This window comes from Loxodonta africana, chromosome 6 (genome assembly GCF_030014295.1).
Source record: "Loxodonta africana isolate mLoxAfr1 chromosome 6, mLoxAfr1.hap2, whole genome shotgun sequence".
In the NCBI taxonomy this organism is placed as follows: domain Eukaryota; kingdom Metazoa; phylum Chordata; class Mammalia; order Proboscidea; family Elephantidae; genus Loxodonta; species Loxodonta africana.
The window spans coordinates 30,141,675-30,160,446 of record NC_087347.1 but is presented as its reverse complement, the minus strand read 5'-3'; the positions used below and the strand labels follow the sequence as shown (position 1 = coordinate 30,160,446).

The 18,772-nt window shown below is 39.8% G+C and overlaps 1 protein-coding gene across 4 annotated transcripts in view; it reads left to right on the top strand.

The window, feature by feature from the left end:
- XRCC5 (X-ray repair cross complementing 5) overlaps positions 1-18,772 on the top strand; it is a 107,008-nt gene that overhangs the window by 56,978 nt on the left and 31,258 nt on the right. The window lies entirely within an intron of this gene.

Here is an 18,772-nt window from a genome sequence, read left to right as displayed (position 1 = left end):
AGTGAACTTCCCAAGGCACCATTATGAGGACATGACGGTAAGCTTAGCACAGGTCTGTCCAAAGATAGAACTGATTTGTGAGTTTCTCTGTTAAGAAAGCTGCAGGCCAGAACCTTACTGTTCTCAGTTCCACTTCATTGAATTTCTCTGGGGTCTTGTGAGTGACCATGGAATAAATATTTTGGATCATATCTTCCTAGTTTCAGAGATATATACATCTTATTTCAGTCCTGAAGATATTGCTCCTGTTTATAGCAGCCACAGAAAGAACTTGCCACTGCCTGGAGACATCCTTCCAAAACTGACTACATCCTCACACTTTTCTCATCAGATATAACCTAGAGTTACATTTACTCTTGGGATAACATCAGACCAACTTTTAGGAAGGGACAGAGGGCCTGGGACCAGCATTTATTCACTCGGCAGCACTCAGCTTCCTGCCCATGTACCCTTTAATGAGAGGCACCTGGTAGTTTCTTCAGGTTTGTGTATACAACAGCTTTGCGTTCATTATTGCTGCCCAGGGTCAGGCCTGTCCTGAGCTGCCTTCTGTGCAAGTGTTCATGTACACATGTGTGCAAAACTTTCTCTTCTAACCCCTTGGCATTGTAGGGAGAGAAAATGACTCTTAAATGCTGAGATATACTACAGCTTTGTAGTTTAATCGTGTATAGTGCCTAGCATAAGTCTAAGAGCCTGAGAATCCTGGCAAGATGCCTGCACCTGCTGTGCTGTTGCCTGAAGGCAGTCACAACCAGATGAGCCTCATACAGGCCATACCAGGCCAAGTCCTGTTGGCAGGTATGTCAAAGACCAAGCCCATGAGAATTTTCTGAAGAAGACCAGCTTTGTCATCTTGGTAATCTGAATTCTTATGGGTGGAGTATATATATTTTCAGATGGGGGAAGAGGTTTTTGCCCTGTTTCAGAGTTGCCGTAGAAGAGAAAAGCTTTTGAGTTTTAGCACAAAACAAAACAACAGTTGAATAGAAGAAAATCTGAAGTAAAAGTGACAGCTTTCCAGAAGGCCTTGATAGAAACAGTACTTCAGAATTTTTCTCTTTCGTATATTGGGGTGTACCTGTTCAGTTGTCAGCTTGGCTGCATATGATGACTGTACATATGGGACAGGGCAGAGACATTACTGTGACAAGTCAACGAACTCTGTTATCTGTCATGATTATTGTGTTCTCAAAGGAGGATTGAGACTTTCTTAGCTTTTTATCATATGCTATCGATGACCTGGTGGCAAAGTGGTTAAGAGCTAACCAAAAGGCCAGCAGTTTGAATCCACCAGCTGCTCTTTGGAAACCCTGCGGGACAGTTCTACTTTGTTCTGTTGGGTCTCTATGAGTCGGAATTGACTTGATGGCAACGCGTTTGGTTTTTTAGTTTGGTTGATGACCTCAGCCAGTCAAAGACAAAGGTCCTCCCTTTGGAAGTGATTGGACTCTTGGGTTGGTGTAGGCCTGGTCTCCTTAGGGACTAAATCTAGTTGTCATCACCATTAAAAAGGCAGCCACAAATATTTAGTGTCTACTATGTGTAAGGCACTGTGCTAGCACTTTATTATATTCTTGGTCTCAATTACCCCATAAAGTCACACCTACGAAGTCGTATGAGGTTGTGGAAAAAATGTTAGAACTTTAACAGCTCGTGTCAAAATTTTCTGAAAGATTGCTTTTATTGGGAAGATACTTTGATAAATGCCTGGGGTGGAGCTGAGTCTTTATCCCCAGGCTTGGTTGTTGGCCAGTGCTGAGGTGTCAGGAACAGGGGAGCCACAGGGCATGACAAACTAAGTAGATGCTAGTAGGCAGGGACGAGGAGGCAGGGATGAGGAGAAAAGATAGGAAGGAGAAAAAGTGAATGCATGTACATATGGGCATAGTCTTCTACTTTACGTTCCCAATTCATGACCTGTAGACATTCAGTGTTAGTAAAGCTCTGGAATTATCTGATTTGAGTGTTCTGTTTGGGGAAACTGGTGAAGAGGCAGAATTTTGAGTCTGGATTGACTTTGGGAAGAACAGAGAGAACACCCATGAACACAGGAGGCCAGAGTCTGAAAAGACCATGAGAAAATCCTGAGAATTTGCTCAAATCTTAGGAAAATATAGTGTTTATCCCAGGCCATGCAGTTGGGAATTCCAGGCAGTCTTATAACAATAGCAAGGGCAAGGAAATCCTAATTGGCATGTAGGTTGTAATAGGTATCATTCCCATTTTACAGATGGAAAAACTAAACTGGAAGTAACTAATTTGTCCCAAAATAATACAGGAATTCAAACCTAGGTCTCTTTACAAATACTGGATTTTTCTCCTTAGCCATGCTATTTCTTCTGATTCCTAATGCTCTTCTTTCCTACACTTTAAAAAAAAAAAAAATTATAAAGTTATGTGTCTTAAAACCTTGAGCCCATAGATAGGCCATTTGATGAATTGACCATACTTTGAATGTGACTTTGAGGCATGTTGCTGGTGTTGTGACAGTAGATACAGCTCTGTACCTCCATCTAAGACCTCCACCAAACCTTCCACAGAGCTGTGGGGAAAAGAGACTGCCCACTTGTTAACAACTAGTTTATCGTCCTGACTTGGCTTTCTTTATACTCCCTTTCTTCCTTCAAGCTCTAGAAATTTTGTCTCCTCATTGCTTTTCCTACCTTTGCTTGTTCCTTTGGGCATCTCTTTTATCAAGATCGTTTGTGACCCAAGACTCACTTCCTTCACAAGCCCAAAGGTTCGGCCTCGAAATTTAAGCTGCCTTATACTTCTCCTTCCTAGAGATCTTTATCTAGTGTATTTATTTTGGTTCAGCTGCCAAAAGCATGATCAACAATAGATGGTTGGTAAGACTGTTTTACCCTTAGGTAGAATTTGGCACTTTCACCTGTTGTTATAAGCTAAAATATGGGCCTAATTTCTTTCCACCTGACCTATTGGTAGCACAGCCATGCTGAGAGTTTCTTGATCTTGTCCCCTTGACATCAGCAGTCTGTATTAGGCAGCTCCAGATTTTCTTATTAACTTGCTTTTCAGTGTGAGTGATGTTTGTTCTAAGCTTATTGGCAGAGAAGAGATTACTAACACTCTGAACCCCAGCAAATGATCCAGTTCTTTCAGCTGCCAGTGCTTTTGTGAGGTAGCTTTTATTCTCTCTCAGATGCCCATGTTTTTCCAGTCCTTTTCCTTCATGCTCCCTACCCACCCATCACTGCAGTTTTACAACAGAAAAATTCTTGGCCATGGCTGTATGTGTAATAATCACCCATCAGTTGTGAAAATAGGGTTTTTTTTTCCCCATATACACAATATTCATAAATGCATCATCGCCATTATCCGAAGGCAGATTATCCAATAGGCAAGGTAAGTACAGGGCTTACCTTGCTTACCAAATTGTGTATAGTGAACAGTTTCACATTCTTTTCACCACATCAAAGATTCTGCTTCTACATATGGCTGGCATCTGCCTCTTTCCCAACCTCACAGCGCCTTCCTACAGATTCAGAGCCTCTTTTCAAATTTACAGTCTCTGACAGGGGCAGATGACCCAGTAAGCGAGATAAGCATGGGCTTACCTGTGCTTACTTACTAACCTGTGGTGAGGAGAATCTGTCCCTACCATTATCTGTGATCTCTTATCTGTAGTTGTGAGCAATTTGAAGATCCTGAGTTCAGGGTCACTTATGTGAACATCCTTCTCTACCCAGCCGTTCACCAGAGCTGCTAAGGAAGAACCCCATGGATTTCCAGCTCCCTGCAGTTTCCCGACTTTTACTTAGGAAGAATACTAAAATGATCAAAAGATAGGCAGCACAATGGAGGAGAAGGAAAAGCCTTATTTCTTTAATCTTACAAATAATACCTTCATGATTGAGATATGTCTGAATTTATAGGTTCTCACTGAATATGTGACATTATGTAAAATATCTTTCAAGTTACCTGGTGTGTCAAAGACAAGTTCTCTGAGGACCTTAAGAGCCAGCAAAGATGGATCTATGGAGACAGATAAAGAACGGGATGTAAATTTTCGTAATATGAGATGATTCTCTCTTTCATGGGCCCTGTTTTGCCACTTAGATTATAGGTTCTGTGTTAGATATCCGAGTAGTGACAGGGTGGCGGTGCTCTAGTCCAGATTGAACTCACGTGAGCATGACAGATTAACAAACAAGCCTGTCAAGAGAAATGCTTGTTGTTGTTGTTAGGTGCCGTCGAGTCAGTTCCGACTCATAGCGACCCTGTGCACAACAGAACGAGACACTGCCCGGTCCTGCACCATCCTTACAATCATTGTTATGCTTGAGCTCATTGCTACAGTCACTGTGTCAATCCACCTCATTGAGGGTCTTCCTCTTTTCTGCTGACCCTGTGCTCTGCCAAGCAGGATGTCTCTTTCCAGGGACTGATCCCTCCTGTCAACAGGCCCAAAGTATGTAAGATGCAATCTCACCATCCTTGCCTCTAAGGAGCATTCTGGCTGCACTTCTTCCAAGACAGATTTGTTCGTTCTTTCGGCAGTCCATGATATATTCAATATTCTTCGCCACCACCACAATTCAAAGGCGTCAATTCTCCTTCGGTCTTCCTTATTCATTATCCAGCTTTCACATGCATATGATGTGATTGAAAATACCATGGCTTGGGTTAGGTGCACCTTAGTCTTCAGGGTGACATCTTTGCTCTTCAACACTTTGAAGAGGTCCTTTGCAGCAGATTTGCCCCATGCAATGTGTCTTTTGATTTCTTGACTGCTACTTCCATGGCTGTTGATTGTGGATCCAAGTAAAATGAAATCCTTGACAACTTCAATCTTTTCTCCATTTATCATGATGTTGCTCATTGGTCCAGTTGTGAGGATTTTTGTTTTCTTTATGTTGAGGTGTAATCCATACTGAAGGCTGTGGTCTTTGATCTTCATTAGTAAGTGCTTCAAGTCCTCTTCACTTTCAGCAAGCAAGGTTGTGTCATCCACATAACACAGGTTGTTAATGAGCCTTCCTCCAGTCCTGATGCCCCGTTCTTCATGTAGTACAGCTTCTTGTATTATTTCTTCAGCATACAGATTAAATAGGTATGGTGAAAGAATACAACCCTGACGCATACCTTTCCTGACTTTAAACCAATCAGTATCCCCTTGTTCTGTCCGAACAACTGCCTCTTGATCTATGTAAAGGTTCCTCATGAGCACAATTAAGTGTTCTGGAATTCCCATTCTTCGCAGTGTTATCCATAGTTTGTTACGATCCACACAGTCGAATGCCTTTGCATAGTCAATAAAACACAGGTAAACATCCTTGTGGTATTCTCTGCTTTCAGCCAGGATCCATCTGACATCAGCAATCATATCCCTGGTTCCATGTCCTCTTCTGAAACCGGCCTGAATTTCTGGCAGTTCCCTGTCGATATACTGCTGCAGCTGCTTTTGAATGATCTTCAGGAAAATTTTGCTTGTGTGTGATATTAATGATATTCTATAATTTCCACATTCGGTTGGATCACCTTTCTGGGAATAGGCGTGAATATGGATCTCTTCCAGTCAGTTGGCCAGGAAGCTGTCTTCCATATTTCTTGGCATAGACAGGTGAGCACCTCCAGCACTGCATCTGTTTGTTGAAATATCTCAATTGATACTCCGTCAATTCCTGGAGCCTTGTTTTTCGCCAGTGCCTTCAGAGCAGCTTGGACTTCTTCCTTCAGTACCATTGGTTCCTGATCATATGCCACCTCTTGAACTGGTTGAACATCGACTAATTCTTTTTGGTATGATGACTCTGTGTATTCCTTCCATCTTCTTTTGATGCTTCCTGCATCGTTTAATATTTTCCCCATGGAATCCTTCACTATTGCAACTCGAGGCTTGAATTTTTTCTTCAGTTCTCTCAGCTTGAGAAACACCGAGCATGTTCTTCCCTTTTGGTTTCCCATCACCAGCTCTTTGCACATGTCATTGTAATACTTTGTCTTCTCCAGAGGCCCTTTGAAATCTTCTGTTCAGTTCTTTTACTTCATCAATTCTTCCTTTTGCTTTAGCTGCTCAACGCTCAAGAGCAAGTTTCAGAGTCTCCTCTGACATCCATCTTGGTGTTTTCTTTCTTTCTTTCTTGTTTTTTCAGTGACCTTGTTTTCTTCATGTATGATGTCCTTAAGGTCATTCCACAACTCATCTGGTCATTGGTCATTAGTGTTTAATTCATCAAATCTATTCTTGAGATGGTCTCAAATTCAGGTGGGATATACTCAAGGTCATATTTTGGCTCTCGTGGACTTGCTCTGATTTTCTTCAGTTTCAGCTTGAACTTGCATACGAGCAATTGATGGTTTGTTCCACCGTCGGCCCCTGGCCTTGTTCTGACTGATGATATTGAGCTTTTCCATCGTCTCTTTCCACAGATGTAGTCAATTTGATTTCTGTGTGTTCCATCTGGCGAGGTCCATGTGTATAGTCGCCGTTTATGTTGGTGAAAGAAGGTATTTGCAATGAAGAAGTCATTGGTCTTGCAGAATTCTATCATTTGATCTCTGGCATTGTTTCTATCACCAAGGCCGTATTTTACAACTACTGATCCTTCTTCTTTGTTTCCCACTTTCCCGTTCCAATCGCCAGTAATTATCTATGCACCTTGATTGCATGTTCGATCAATTTCAGACTGCACCAGCTGATAAAAATCTTCTATTTCTTTATCTATGGCCTTAGTGGTTGGTGCGTAAATTTGAATAATAGTTGTATTTACTGGTCTTCCTTGTAGGCATTTGGATATTATCACTGACAGCATTGTACTCCAGGATAGATCTTGAAACGTTCTTTTTGACGATGAATTCAACACCATTCCTCTTTGAGTTGTCATTCCCAGCATAGTAGACTAGTAGAAATGGTATGGACCACCAAATAGCTGATATTTAACATTGGATTTATGTATAACGGGGCAGTAATATGCACATGTCCATCTGATTAGGCGATCAGTTCATTCTGTGGCTGCTGAGGCATTTAATTTCTCTCCTTTTCCTTTCTTCTCACTTTGTTTTGATCACATCCTATCCTCAAGCCATTGCCTTTGTTCACCAACCTACCTTATTTTCATTCATCAAACAACATCTTTTCAATGTTAAAAGGTATTTCTTAAAATTCACTTCTTCTGCAAGACCTTCTAGAACTAGGAAGAATATGGCACAAGTAGTAATAAAATTGTATCATTCTTCAAAGTCAAATAGTCCTTTTTTATTCCAATTCAATTTTTTGAGTTATCACACTATCCCATTTGCACAGTCATCCACTTGCATATCAAAAACCACACCAAGCCAGTTGCCATTGAGTTGATTCTGAATTATGGCAACCCCATGTGTGTCATGGTAAACAAAACCAAACCAAACCCATTGCCATTGGGTCGATTCCAACTCATAGTGACTTATAGGACAGTAGAAGTACCCCATAGAGTTTCCAAGGAGCGCATGGTGAATTTGAACTGCCGACCTCTTGGTTAGCAGCTGTAGCACGTAATCACTACGCCATCAAGTTTCCCATGTGTCAGGTTAACCCAGTGCCATTGAGTCGATTCCAACTCATAGCGACTCTATAGGACAGAGTAGAACTGCCCCATAGAGTTTCCAAGGAGCGCCTGGTGGATTTGAATTGCCGACCCTTTGGTTAGCAGCCATAGCACTTAGCCACTACGCCACCAGAGTTTCCACGTGTCAGGTTAGAACTGTTATTCCATAGGGTTTTCAGTGGCAGACTTTGGGGGAAATAGATCACCAAGCTTTTCTTTTCTGCCAACCTTTGGGTTAGCAACTGATCACATTAACCATTTGTATTTTCCAGGGACTCCTTAACCTATATCATTTGCGTGATTATTCTGCCATTAATCAAATTGATGTAATTTTGGGTATGAATTGTGTAACCTATCATAGCTCTTTTCAGATACGTAAAATTAAAAAGATAAAAAATTAATCTGTTGTTTTACACAGAACTGGTAAATTTAAGAAAAGTACTGTCAAAAACCTTAAATATCTTGAAAGAAGGATATTAAACATTAACTAAAATTTTTAACATTTTCAGCCTCATAAAATTTTTTTTCTTTTAGCAGTTGAACCTTTCTTAGTCCTTTCCCAAAATAGCAGTGATACATCTAGCGGTAAGAAAGATACTACAGAGGTTTAATCTGTATTGTAGATTTTTATAATCTAACTGGTTCTTTATATGATCCCTTTTTGGCAGTTTACCTTTAAGTTGTTAGACCCCAGAACTTGATGGTTCAAGTTTGCATTATGCCTCATTTATCAATGACAAGTAGTCTCGTCATTCTAAAACAGAAGTCAGTCTATTTGGAGTCATAGAGAACACCTTCTAAAAGGCTGTGTTGTTATTTGAGATGGTGATTATGTATCAGTGACCTTTAGGATCTTGTTTATCTTCTTGTGGGTGGACTGAGGCCCAGGGTATTAAAAATGACTTGCCCCAGATGATTGCAGATTTGTGGAAGATACTAAATTGAATTCCAGAGAGGCAGTTCTTGGCCTCTGTGCCTTATACTTTTTCATTGGCTGTATAAACTTCATTAGTTGGCACAACACTGCCCTGGAGTTTACACTTTAATAAAAATTCATCAACCAAATAATTAAAATGAAATCACTGAAATGAAGACAAAAAAAGAAATAAAAAAGACATGCCATGGAAATCAGAGACCATCATATATACATAACCACTTAAGAGTCTTCCCGTTTCCAGCAACTCTCCCTGAAAGGCTTCCATCTGTTCTTACTCAGCTTCTGAAAACCTTTCAAATTCCTGTCAGTCTGAGTACAGTATCAGAATATCTCTAATTACAGGGTATAAAAATGTAGCCTGACTACCCATTAAGAAAGAGACAACTGGTGCATGAAAATAAAAGCATGTTTGCTGCAGTTAAGTTCTCAGTGAACACTTAAATTTCTTCCTTAGAGCATTGAAAGAAAGCCTATACGTAATACATAGCCCTGGTGGCACAGTGGTTAAGAGTTGTGCTGCTAACCAAAAGGTCGGCAGTTCAGATCTACCAGCTGCTCCTTGGAAACGCTGTGGGACAGTTTTATTCTGTCCTGTAGGGTCACTATTAGTCAGAATGGACTCAAAACCAATGGGTGTATGTGATATACAACGGTGTTCTCATTTTACCTCAGTGCTTTGTTTTCTCATGCTGTATGGAGAAGTTACTTGCCTTAAACTTGCTGGGTATTTTTTCCTTTTTATGTTAAAAACGGAGGGGATATTTTTTCCTCTGGCCAAAGATTGAAAACTCATGTGAAGGTTTTCCCTGTATCAGGAGAGCTAGAAGAGAACAGAGTCCATTCAAACCTGCATTTAGCATACTAATCAATTGATAGCCTGTACCCATCAGTGCCACAAGGCAAGTGCTCTCCATCGGCCCTGATGGAAACAGGAAATTTTGCCTTCAGAATTCATGGGTGCTTAGGAGACTCTTTTTTAGGAGACTCTTAGGAGAACTTGCTGTTGCAGCTCACTCTTGCAGTAAGTGCTGAGTATGATTTGTGAGGCAGAGAGGGGTTGAAGCACTTCCTTGTGGCCATTTGGTTCTTTCTCTTTACCTCCTGTAAATTTTGCGGTCTGCCTTGCATGGTAGATCATTGTCATGCAGGGCATTGCACTTGGTTCTCCTTGAATTGGGCTGTCTTCAAGATTGCTTCTTAACCCCAGCTGGTTGAAAAAGGAAACTGATTTCAGATTGTGCTGATGTGCATACTGCTTTAATCAGTGACTTAAAGTGGCTGCTCCTGGCAGACAACAGAAGCTCTTAACCAATTAAGATGTTTAGGAAAGGATCTTAGGCTTTTGTTAAAAGAGTCACTAATCCTCTGATATGTGTAAGAGGAGCCTGGAAGAGCTTGGAGTCCCACTTACATGCAATAAAAGTGTTTTGGTCCTCCCCTTTCAATTTGTAAGCCCAAGGCAAAAATGTGCTGACATAGAAAGAAGTGGCAAGTGTAATTTAGTACAGTTAGTCCTGTCTATTAGATCCATTCATGTCTACATAAAACTTTTAAAAAATGGCATGCTTGTGTCTTTGGCCAGAAAAGAGGAGAGAGTTTGATTCAGATACAGAGTGCAGTTTTAGCAGAGATTGAGAGCATTATCAGCATAGATGTCTTTGGAAATAGAAAAATTAACTTCTGTTGAGGTTTCTTCTGGATACTTAGAAGATATTTAGTTACATACTTATGATTAAAACCCCATTTTAGTTTCCTTTGTCGCATTAAACTGCTGAAATCCTATAGTTTTTCTCTTTATGTCCTTCCGTGTTAATGAGGTTCAACCGTAGCCCTCAGGATAGTCACTGTATTTCATTGGGAAGCCAGTAGAGTCGGGAGTCATTTCTCGTATGAGAGCTAGCTTTTTATAATTCCTTTGCCCTTGGAATCTGGTAATGTTTTCTTGGGGCATTGGGGGTAAGACTTGCTGTCCATGTTTTAGCAGTTATACTGTTGTAGAAACTCCTAGTGTCTTTCTTTTGTCTGTGTTAAATCTCTACAGATCTCTTAGATTAACTGCACTTCTTTACTGCCAGTTTTTTGACAACTTTATTGAAGCATAATTTTCTACTATAAAATGTACTAATTTGTAAGTACAGTTCAGTTACTTTTCATAAATATATAGTTACACAGTAATCACCATAACTCAGTTAAAGAACATTTCTCTCACTCCAAAAAGTTCCCCAACCCTGTTTGTAGTCAGTTCCTACTTCCTCGCCCTTCCCAAGCACCCCCTTTCTGTTTCTGTAGATTTGCCTTTCCTGGAAATTTCACATAAGTAGAATCATGCCATATGCAGTTTTCAGCATCTGCCTTCTTTCACTTAGCATGTTTTTGAGATTCATCTATGCCGTAGCATTTACAACAGTTCATTTCTTTTTATTGCTGAAAAATATTCCATTATATGGATATGCAACATTTTGTTTATCCATTCTCATCAGTGAATATTTGGATTATTTCCAGTTTTTGGCTATTATGAATAATGTTGCTGTGCACATTCATGTACAGGTGTTTTCATTTTTCTTGGGTAGGTACCTAGAAGTGAAGCCGCTGGGCTGTATGGGAAGTTTAGGTTGAACTTCTTAAGAAACAGTCAGACTGTTTTCAAAAGTGGCTAGTACCAGCAATGGTTTCAAGTTTTTCCACGTCGTTGTTAACATTTGTGTTATCAGTCTTCAAATACAGCCATTCTAGTGGCAGTGTATTAGTATCTCATTGTGGTTTTAATATGCGGTTTCTAAAAGACTAATGATAATGGCGTTGACCGTCTTTTCATGTGTTTGTTGGCCATTTGTATATCTTCTTTGATGAAATGTCTATTCATATATTTTGCCCATTTTTTAATTGAGTTGTCTTTTTATTATTATGATTTGAGAATTCTTTATATATTCTGGACAGAAGTCCTTTATTGGATATGTGGTTTTCAAATATTTTCTCCAGTCTGTGACTTTTTTTCAATGGTACGTTTTGAAGTGTGTAAGTTTTTAATTTTGATTAAATACAGGTTTTTTGTTTTTTTTTTAATGGATTGTGTTTTTTATGACATAACGTAAGAGATCTTTGCCTAGCACTATCACAAAGATTTTCTCCTATGTTTTCATCTGGAACTTTTATAAGTTTAGCTCATACACTTAGGTCTGTAATCCATTTTGAGTTGATTTTTGTGGATGGTGTGAGGTATAAGGATCTAAATCATTGCTTTGCATAGGGATATCCAGTTGTCCCAGCACCATTGGTTGAAAAGATTGTCCTTTTCCCATTGAATTGCTTTGGCATCTTTGATGAAAATCAGTTTGATCATAAATGCAGTAGCTAGTGAGACCTTTTATAATTTTTGCCTCATTGAGCTAAATAATAATCAAGAGCCCCAAGTGGATTTCTACAAACCAAAACCAAACCATTGCCACTGAGTCTATTGTGACTCATAGCGACCCTATAGGGCAGAGTAGAACTGCCCCATAAGGTCTCCAAGGAGCAGCCGAGCACTTAACCACTGAGCCACCTGGGCTCCAGGATTGCTACAGGGCACCAATAAAGAAAACATTATCATTCTAGGTAATGGAGTGTATTTTAAATAAAGGTGTTCAGGTCCTGGAGTTTATTGAAAAAAAAAAAAAAAAGAAGCTTAGATACGTGTAAGATTAGTTTGTATTTCAAAGTCCTCTGCTTTGGGGAAAGAATTTACTTAGTAAATGACATACTTGTTCAATACAGAAAAAAAAAGCTTGGTAGAGAAAAGGGTGATTAGTAGTGAGTAATGAAGGTCAGTTTGCATTTTACTGAAAATAGGTATTTTAATACAGGCGGTCTCTGGGTTACAAAACAAGATCCATTCCTTACTGTGTCTTTAAGTCAAATTTCAAGGTAAGTTAGAACAGTTGTGTACAGCTTTTATTTAGCCTTACATGTACTTTAATGCAAAAAAAGACTAGAAGCCTTTTCAGTGATTTAAATGGTGTACATGCGGCAAGTGAAGGTAATTGTGATGAAGAATTTATTGCTAGTAGGGGTTGGGTCAGTCATTCCAAAGTGAGGGCAAATTTACATAACATTAAAGGGCAAGCACAAGTTGTCCGTATATCAGACTTTCATAACCCAGGGATGCCTGTGTATCAAGTCTCAGGTCAGTGTTTACCGATTTGGAAAATTTATAGGTTTATTGTTTTCATTTGTTTCTGTTTTTTGCACTATTGTTTCTCAAACATGTTTATTTTGCTTGATTCATTATTTGTCTCATGCACTTAGGAGAAAATACATACACCCGCTCCTCATTTATCAACATGGTTAGGTTACAAAGACCAGTTTGTTAGGCAGAAGTCAGTATTATGTGAAAATGGAAGACGACCACTTAGGATCACAAAATAAAGGATGACTGTATTGCTATATAACTGCCAAATTACATCATTTATATAACCTCCAAACCACTGAGAATCATGGCCCAGCCAGGCTGACACATAACCTTAGCCATCACAGCCAGCATTACTTTCACTTTGTTCCTTGGTGTCCATCACTGCCAGAGGGACGTCATTAAGTCGTTAATGTGCAAAATAGTCGGCTGATAGATTTTTCACTATTGTTGTAAATGTGAAATGTCAGGTAATGAGATAGTAAGTGAGGAGTACGTGTATAGAATAAGTTTGGATCTCCCTAGAATTTGCCCCATTTCTAATTACTCTTAAATGGACTGTATTGCAGCCAGGAAGACTAATAATGTACAGAAATCTTAAACATATGGAATTATAAGGAAGATAAAATTCACAGACCAAAGATAAGATTTTCCCATAGCAAATCTGGTTTACTGTCCTCAAAATGAGGACAGTGGATGAAATAATTTCCAGTAATTTCTAAAAAGTCCTTTATACTGCCCTCCCTTTAAATATATGAATAATAAATAGAAATACAAAACTGTATGGTACAGAAGGAGTAAAACCACAAGGAAATAAAAAGCATCCATGAAATAGAAGTAACATTCTGAGTCTCACCATTGGTAAATGCCAACCCATGAAAAATGTCTTTGCATTTAGAACTCAATAGAAATAGAAACAACTGTTTATTGTCCTCTTATTTTTTTTATATGAGATAGTCTTAAATATTTCAAGATGATATAATTGCTCCTTAGACGTCTCCTTAAAAAATTAATACATGATCATTGGAAAAAATTCAAATAGTAATATATAAAACGTGGAAGCTTTCCCCTTCGTTGTTTCCCCTACACCGATACACACATGCATCCATCCATCCGTCTGTCTATCTATGTCTTGTTTTCTCAGTTTCTCACCTCTTAGGAATAACCCTGCTAATGCCCTATATTGGGTTCAGGATAACTGATAGTTTTAGGTAGTGGTAAATTGGGGTTATAGCCATAGGCAGTACACTTTTGGAGGACATCCCACACCCCCATTCTCAATGGGATCAAGCAACTTGCACTAAGGGCAGAAAGAGAGCTTACAACAGGATGGATGAGGCTAACGCATACTTAATGAGCAACAACAACAAACTAATATGCTCACATGCATACAGTCATGACCATATGAGAAGTAATGTCTCATCCCCACACACCTGCATAATCTCTTACATAGCCTGTTACTCTGTGTCTATATATTTCACTCTGAATGTCTTCCATAGAGCTTTATTGCAACCCATTTCCAACTCTGTGAAATTGAGGCCGGGGGCAATAAAAGAGAATTCTACGCTATCTACTCCCCTTAATGATAACTGGCACTGAATACAGCAGTATATGGATTTAAGTTGAAGAAGCAACAAAAAATACATCTATGGTATGCTTTTAGAGTAGTAAACCAGTGAGGCCAAGACCATTTGTTTATGCATTCAGCAAATATTTGTTTTGTTTTTAATTAATTAGTTTTTTATTATTGTGCTTTAGATGAAGGTTTACAGAACAAACTAGCTTCTCATTAAACAGCACACATATTGTTTTGTGGCATTAGTTACCAATTTCACAACATGTCAACACTCTCCCTTCTCAACCTTAGGTTCCCCATTACCAGCTTTCCTGTCCCCTCCTGCCTTCTCGTCCTTGCCCCTGGGCTAGTGCTCCCCTTTAGTCTTGTTTGTTTTATGGGTCTGTCTAATCTTTGGCTGAAGGGTGAACCTCAGTAGTGACTTCATTACTGAGCTGAAAGGGTGTCCAGGACCATACACTCAGGGTTTCTCCAGTCTGTGTCAGGCCAGTAAGTCTGATCTTTTTTTATGAGCTAGAATTTTGTTCTACATTTTCCTCCAGCTCTGTCCGGGATCCTCTGTTGTGATCTCTGTCAGAGCAGTCAGTGATAGCCGGGCACCATCTAGTTGTGCTGGACTCAGTCTGGTGGAAGCTGTGGTAGTTGTGGTCCTTTAATCCTTTGGACTAATCTTTCCCTTGTGTCTTCAGTTTTCATTTTACCTTGCTCCTGATGGGGTGAGACCAGTGGAGTATCTTAGATGGCCACTTACAAGCTTTTAAGACCCCAGACACTACTCACCAAAGTAGAATGTAGAATATTTTCTTTATAAACTATGTTATGCTAATTGAGCTACATGTTCCCCGAGACTGGTCTCCACAGCCCTCAGCCCAGTAATTTGGGCACTGAGGGAGTCTGGATGTGTCTATGGAGCTTCCATGACCTTTTACAAGTTGTGCTGGCTTCCCCAGTATTGTGTACTGTTTTACCCTTCACCAAAATTTAGTGTTTTTCCATCCCTGCTCCTCCCCTCCCTCATAACCATCCAAGATTGTTTATTTTTGTATGTAAACTTTTTCATGAGTTTTTATAGTAGTGTTCTCATAACATTGTTTCCTCTTTTGTGATTGACTTATTTCACTCAGCATAATGCCCTCTAGATTCATCCATGTTGTGAGATACTTCAAAGATTCATCATTGTTCTTTATCATTGCTTAGTACTCCATTGCATATACGTACCATGGTTTATCATTCATCTTTTGATGGGCCTTGAGGTTGTTTCCATCTTTTTGCTATTGTGAACAATGCTGCAGTGAACATGGGTGTGCATATGTCTATTCATGGGATGGCTCTTACATCTCTAGGAAATATTCCTAGGAATGGGGTTGCTGGATCATATGGTATTTCTATTTCTAGCTTTCTAAAGAAGCGCCATATCATTTTCCAAAATGCTTGTACCATTTTGCATTCGCACCCGCAGTGCATAAGAGTCCCAATCTCCCTGCAGCCTCTTCAACATTTGTTATTTTCTGGTTTTTTTGATTCCTGCCGGTAATACCGGGATGAGATGGTATCTCATTGTGGTTTTGATTTGCACCTGTCTAGTGGCTAATGATTGCGAGCATTTCCTCATGTGTCTGTTGGCCACTGGAATGTCTTCTTTGGTGAAGTGTCTGTACATTTCCTTTGCATTCAGCGGATATTTGTTGAATGCCTACTTTGCTCCAGTCATTGTGGCAAGACACAGACAGTAAACAAAAATATTTGTAGGATAGTGGCAAACACTGTAGAGAAAAATTAAAGCAGAATAATTGGGTAGGGAGTGCTGGGGAGAGGTGGGATCATGAATTTAGGTAGAGCATCAGGGAAGGCTCACTGCTGATGTGTCATTTCAACAAAGAGTTGAAGAAAGTGAGACTGCCTGGTGAATATCTATGGGGAGAGCTTTGCAGAGGGAGCAGCATGTCCCATTGAAGCAGTGGTGTGCTTGGCTTCATCAAGGAGCATCAGAGAGACCTGTGTGGCTAGAGGAGAGAAGTAGGAGATGAGATCAGAAAGGTAGCTGGGGCACATATCATACAGTGTCTCATAGGCCGTTGGCTTTTACATTAAGTGAAATGGGGAACCTCTGAAGAGTTCTAAGTTAAGGATGATCTGATCTGACTCATGTTTTAAAAGACACTCTGGTTGCCATGTTGAGAATGGGCAAGATCAAAATAGGCAGTTAAGAGTTAGAAGGCTACTGCAGTAATCCAAGTGAAGGAGATGTAGTGGTAGAGGTAGTGAAAAGAGCTGAGAGTCTCAATACAATCTGAAGGTAGACTTGACAGATGTTGCTGATGGTTTGAATGTAGGGTGCAAGGGAAAGAAAGAAGTCAAAAACGGCGGCCAAGTTTTCTGGGCAAAGAAACTGTAAAGAATTGCCATTTACTGAGACGGGAAAGACATATCGAGTTGAACATACAAGTCTGGACTTCAGGGAAAATGTCTAATTTGTAGATCTATATCTGAGAGAAGTCAGCATACAGATCGAATATAAAGCCATAAGACTGGATGAGATCCCTGAGAAAGGAAGAAGTGTGAAGTCGAGGGCACAAGTGAAAGGGTTAGCTTGGATAGGTGTGTAGGGAGTTCATTCAAGGCAGTAGGAGGGAAGGCAGAGTGTATGGGTGCAGATACAAGTAGGTGACCAGTTTACAGAAGAATTCATGGAGGAGGTTGGCATAACCTGGGCCAGAAAAGGCTGGAGAGGAGAGAGCCCAAAGAAAGGCATCTCATGTCATCAAATAATGACATGTTACTGGTGTTATAGGTGTTAATGGGACTTCCTCCGGAAGTAAGAGTTTTTTTTGTTGCTTTGCCCCTTGAGTTTACTGTTGATGAGCATTTCTAACCACTTCGTATCCGTTTTTAATTCTCTTCTAATGTCTAATCTCCTTCGAAGTCAATTTCTCATATCTCTTCCTTTCCATTTTACTTGCCACCATTCTAATTCAGCTTTCTTTACATCATGATAGGACATTTCCAGTATCCTACATTAATTACCATCGAAGTTCTTCTCCATTAATCCTTTCTGTGTTTGTACAGGTTTAGTATTTTATAGCACAGATATGATCATGAGTCAGCCCTGCTTAATCACACCTCATGTCTCCTGTTGAAATCAGTCTCCCATTCAAGGCTTTTGACAATCTGGTCTTGCCCTGCCATTCCAGACTTGTTCTTCCACGGGCTCTGCCTGTGAACACTATACCCAAACCAACTTGTATTCGTGTCAGTACCCTTGTGACATTGGCTTTCCTCCCTCTGCATGTTAGCTGCCTCCACAAAAAATGGACTTCTACTCTCTCAAGCCCAACCCCGTTCTAAAGAGGTTCTTGTGATTTGAGAGCCAATATGTCTTTGTCTACCAATGCCCAGTCAGTTTTATTGTAGTATGATTTATTATCAGAAATGGTGCTGCTGGTCTAGCTTCAGTGGGACAAAATGACCTCCATTGTTATGTTCTCTGAGTGTTGCTGGCTAGTAGTAATTTTTTTGTTTCCCTTGTTAACTTTAATAAGGCAGTGATTGGGAGTGATGATTTGAATTTCTGAATTACATCAGACTTAATTCTCTGGTTCTTTGAATCAGTTCATAAGTCTTAGTCCCATCAAAGAAGAAATGAAGAAAAGTATCATCTCTTTATGCTGAGCTCTGGCATGTTGGAAAACTTTTTTCTAAAATCAGAAAAGAATAGGTGAGGAAACAAAGGAAGAAAGAAAAAGAGATCTGAGATGTCTGTAAGAAGAACACCATATGAACACAGGGCACCCTTATTTATCAGTTTTTAGAAGAATTTACCACATGGAATGGGGTTGTTTTAATGTTTCTGATATCTGGTCTTTCAAGAATGACTCAAATTCTTGAGGCATCGTAAACCCTGTGTGCTGCCTCCGCTCCTCTGACATCTGCAAAAGCACATTCAACCTGCTTCTCTCGTTGGTGAGAAATCTGACTCATTACTCACTAGTTTCTCTTCAACTGATATATGGGTTTAAATCGCATTCAATTACCAATGTTTAATTGGGTCCCATTGCCAGATTGGCGTCCTGTTCCATAGTGTCTCCTCTTGCCTGCACTGTTACTATGGCTACTTGATTCCTTCTGCTTACTTTTCTTCATTTAGTTGATGACATCCACTTAGGTATGAAACTAGATAGATACTGTAAAATTACAACGGTACCAAACACTGTGGTTGTCCATTCTGCTTTCCTCCTACTACCCATCTGGAATGGGATCAAGTCTAGGTGGTAAAGAGATTAATTCTTCTATATCACTCTTGTTTTAAAAAGCCTCATTAAGTTTTTGAATTCTAGGACCTTGGAAAATTGTGAAAACTCTCTTTCTCTGTCCTCCCTGTTCTCCAGCCCCACTCTTGACACATACTTCCAGGCATATGTGATAAACATTACATAATCCAACCAAAGAGATCATTTCCTCATTTGATGAAAAGGTCTTCCACTAATTTCTTATGTTAGCATAATGTCTCAATTTTGTGCTTTAGGTGTACTCCGTTAAATTCTTTC